Source organism: Adiantum capillus-veneris, chromosome 12, assembly GCF_014529385.1.
Source record: "Adiantum capillus-veneris isolate H3 chromosome 12, ASM1452938v2, whole genome shotgun sequence".
In the NCBI taxonomy this organism is placed as follows: Eukaryota; Viridiplantae; Streptophyta; class Polypodiopsida; order Polypodiales; family Pteridaceae; genus Adiantum; species Adiantum capillus-veneris.
This window is the reverse complement of record NC_140942.1, coordinates 130887333-130891994: the sequence shown is the minus strand read 5'-3', so window position 1 is coordinate 130891994 and position 4662 is coordinate 130887333. Positions and strand designations below refer to the sequence as shown.

At 37.2% G+C, this 4662-nt stretch overlaps 1 pseudogene; it reads left to right on the top strand.

Annotated features, from left to right (window-relative positions):
- Positions 1-3446: 3446 nt before the first annotated feature.
- LOC147446515 (uncharacterized) lies at positions 3447-4164 on the top strand (annotated as a pseudogene).
- Positions 4165-4662: the final 498 nt, after the last annotated feature.

Below are 4662 nucleotides of genomic sequence, written 5' to 3'. Positions count from 1 at the left end.
GTGCCAATCTGGACGTCATCCTCACGACACGGCAAAACAAAACCGCAGTATCCAGCTGGGCTAATCTGGGTGTACTTCCACCACAGCATCAGCGATGCCATCCTGGGCGTCATCTCACGCCTCGGCAACTGCCACATAATATCAGCGCTAATAAGTAGAGATACTTGAGAAAAACCATACCGAAGGTTTTGGACAAACATTCTTTCCTATAGCAACCAGTTTAACCAGACAATCTTTCCTACTTGTCAAACATATGACGAGTTTCTTGGGGTTAAGCCCCGTGGTTTCGGTCCATGTTTTCTTTTCATAAGGTAAATAATATATTCCTATGGTCTCGCATATGCAATGATGCATAACTTGAAACTGCAATACTAACCTGTACCATAGCTCCGATTGGTCCGATTGGTGGAGACATAGCATTTTCCGCAGGAGTTCCACCGTTACTTGTACCGGCTTCATGATCATTAGCGTCTTGTGTTCGAGCACACTCTGGAGCCTTTTTTTTGTACTTATTAGTCCACTAGAGTTTTTGCTCTCTTAGTGGTTTGTGGACGCCTTCTCTCTAAGAGAAGTGGCAGCACTTCGTGAGCGCTATAGAGGCAATCTCTATGTCTAAAGTGTGAGCATGGATGCTCTATTTATAATAGAAAAAAAAACGTCCAACTTTTTTTTCAAAAAAAAATTATTTTAAAAAAAATTTCAAAAAAATATTTTTTTGTTTTTTTTCCAAAAATCATACCCGCGTTTTTGGTATCCTTGTGGTACCTATGAGCTTGACCACTTTGTCATTATCAACAAAAGATAAGGCCACACAAGGCCCCCCTCATTAATATTAGTCAAGAGTAGCCTCTCCTTTTTCATGTGACAGTGTGTCCCACTTTGTCCCCTCCTATGTGATCCATGTGCCTTCATTTATCATACATGTGTATTCTTTTGTCTTTATAATTATTTTATTTATTTTCTTGATGATAATTTACTTTACATTTTTAAGTTAAACTTTACAGTCTTATATTAACTTTACAGTAGTAAAAGAAAATTCTACAATCAGTAAATAAGTCTTGCAATAAGTTAGTTAGTGATTCATATAGCTAAACATGTCATAATTTTGTAGCGTAAATTTTAATTTCTAGGTTTTCTCAACCTACGATTCATAATTTGAACTCGAATATCTTAAATAAGGAGTGATGGTTGAAAAAAATACAAATGCGTAATAGAACTTGTGTGCAATTTGAAAGTAGAGACCTTACACTGAAGTCGGGTTGAATCCGTGGTACCACTATCTAAAATAAGCTTGAGCTGCTCGAATGTCATGTAGGCTCATTGAAACCACTTTGGCTGCCATCTTTTAATACTCAAGCTCTATCTGATAATATCCTCTCTCAAGATTTTTCACATCAATTTTATTTTCCACTTCGATGAGCCAAGAGAAAGTTCTAAACCTTGTCTTTGTTGGGCCGTGTGCCAACAATCTTGCACAAATACCCGAGGTGTCTTTAAGCCATTCCATCTCACCCATTAAGATCACTTGCTCTTTTGGCAAAAGAGCAATTCAAAGGATTGGACCTAGAGTGTCAGACGAGGGGGGTTCAGTTGAGTCCCTCTAAGGTGAGGCTAGAAAAAAAATTGAGAATAACCCCCTTGTAGCTGGCAAGGAGGAGGGAAAAAGGGGAGGCATGAGGCTACAAGGTTTGTGGGGTGGGACTCATGGGAGGGGTGCAAGGCTAGGGTGGTGGGTAGGATGGGCATGGATAAGAGTGGTGGGAAGGCAGCGAATTGGGTGGGCTAAGCATGGGTATGGCCAGGCAAGGTTTGGGCACACAAGGGAATGAGGTGGGGGGGAGGGGGAGTGTCAACAACAATGTCAAGGGAGGGATGAGCAAGGAGCTAGTTTCTAAGCCATTGTTTTTTTGGCATGAACCTCCCAAAACTCATTACCTCATATGTTGGTTGTAGACCCACTATAAAAACAATAGAGATACTTTCCCATTTTCCTCTAGGCACTCTGCATTGTTAACTTTATAATCTTGGTAGTGTAAGACATAGTTTTAAACATGCCCATGTAAACCTGGCTAGTAGAACATCATTGTATGAGTGCATAAGTCTTTTATGTCTGAGTGCCCTGCACTTAAATTTTCACATCATTCATAAAGAATCTGACACTTAATGTATACATCCATTGGTATACAAACTCTCCCCTTGTGGAGTAGGTACACAACATCAATGGAAATATTCCTCCATCTAGTCAGATTATCACTCAAAAGAGGAGAGCGAGATGTGGAGGAAATAGACACGCTACCAACATTAGAGTAAGAAGGTTCCCCCTTTTTGACATGACTCCACACCTTGGAGTATGCATCATCATGCTCACATTTTTCTTTATGATATTTTAAAAACTTACTTTTAAGTCTCGTAAACATAAGAGAGCTAATTTCAATCATACAATTTAGAGAATCAACTACCATATTGTATTGTCTTTTACGATACCGGACCTTTGCAACATGCTTGTGAAGAATCTCAACCCACCTAGCCTTTTGACTCTTCAAATCAAATTGTTGTGTCATCCATTTGATACTTTCAAGGTCAAACATTCTTTCAAACTGAGCACCATATCAATTATATAATCACTTTTTCAAAGTGTATATTTCTTATAGCTCCCTTTCATAAATAGATTAATTTTGATGTGAATCAAGTTCTTGCTTTCAAAATCAATTTATCTTTCCTCCTGAAGAAAAATTTCTCTAATAGCTTGATTGTTGGAATTTGTTTCAAGCACAAAAGGTTTCATAAGATCCACAAAAGCTAATATAGGGGAGGTAGCTAGAGCAAACCTAACTGTGCCAAAACAACTTTATTATTAATGCTCTCCCCAATGAAATGCTTTGTCCTTGGATTTTAATTGATGTGTCATAGGAACAATAATTTTTACATGTTTCTAAACAAATCGGTGATTAAAACCTACAAATTGTTTAAAAAATGGAACTTGTCTATATTTTTAAGAGGAGGCCATTTATGGATGGTTTTCACTTTGTACCAATCCATATGAAGGCCTAAAATAGAAATTATATATCCCACATTGAATTTTGTTCTTCAAAAAATAACACGAACTCTTTAGTATATAATTTGTGCTGCCTAAGAAGATCAAACACTTGCTTCAAATGTTGTAAGTTATCTTTGTCATATGCACTATTTACTAGAAGATCATTTTAAAAAAACAATGACAAACTTTAATGTCCAATGCAGCTAGCTCTTATGAACAATTCACTAAAGAAGATCCTCCTATAAACATGATATTTTGACTGGTGAAAGAAGGGGATGTGGATAGGTCCAATCTATGGTATTGGGACATAGTAATAGGATCTTGATCACTCCACTTCATTTTAGGGTTTTCTCGCCATGATCCTACTCAAGTAAGGACCATGTGGCTTTCTTGTTTTGTTGATGCTTGCATGAAGGTCCATTGGAGGACTTTTTGTAGAAAATCATATGTAGGCAAGTGGACACATAAGGAATTGAAACCACTCTTTGAGCTACCAGTAGAGGCTGAGGTACCAAAAGATGATGATGTGATGTTTGAGAATTCCTAGGATATGCTAAGTGAGTATCTTGGTGAAGGTGATAACTTTGCAGTCAATGCAGAAGGTGTAGAGTTCTTTTTGTTGAGATGTACAAAGAGAATGTGGATGATGGAAAGCATGGTACAAGATAAGTGGAAAAAAAAATGTGGAAAATCACTTATGTTGTCACATGATGTTATTATCAGCAAAATAGGGGGCACCAAATCACTACACTCTTCTTTATAATAAGGGAGTTACTAACCTAAACTCTCACCTTGTTTGTGCAATCAAGTTTGACATGCCTTTGGTGGATGCTACATCAAAGAAATATTATTTCTCTCTAGGACTACATGAAAGCATTGATAAGGCAATGCCCTATGAGGCATCAAGATACCTATGTAATAGGCTATGTATGATTCATACAACTTGCACCATATATCTATCCTTAGATAGAGCAAAACTAGAAACGGGTTATTTTATCTTTAAAAATTATTTGACTATTGTCTTACTTGGAATATTCAATGAGTCTAAGCTATTTTATATCACTTTCTCTAATTTCTTCTATCTCGTTTTCTTTGATCTTGTAGAATATTTGCATAGAATACCATAATTCTAGTTGAATGAGTGACATATCTATACTACACTATGTACATTGTAAATATGTAGCATCTATTTTATATTGTATCCTCTATGTGCTATATAGTTCCTGTGTGGCAGTTTTACAGTACACTTTGTGTATAATTTGTAGCATGTGTACTATGTGCTATGTCCAATGTGCTATAGTTCATGTGTGGCAGTTCTACAATACAGCTTCTATATAATGTGTGGCATGTGTACTATGTGCTATATAGCACGTAGCTTAAGGTGTGTGTTTGAAGTCCTGCGATCATCTCTCTCTCTCTCTCTCTCTCTCTCTCTCTCTCTCTCTCTCTCTCTCTCTCTCTCTCTCTCTCTCTCTCTCTCTCTCTCTCTCTCTCTCTCAAGTACACAAGTATATGCTACACACAGGCACATTGTACAAGTGTGCTATGTACTATATAGCATATAGCATTTCCATATTTGTAATAGACTATGTATAGAGAGTTAATGTGCAGCATGTATAATACAC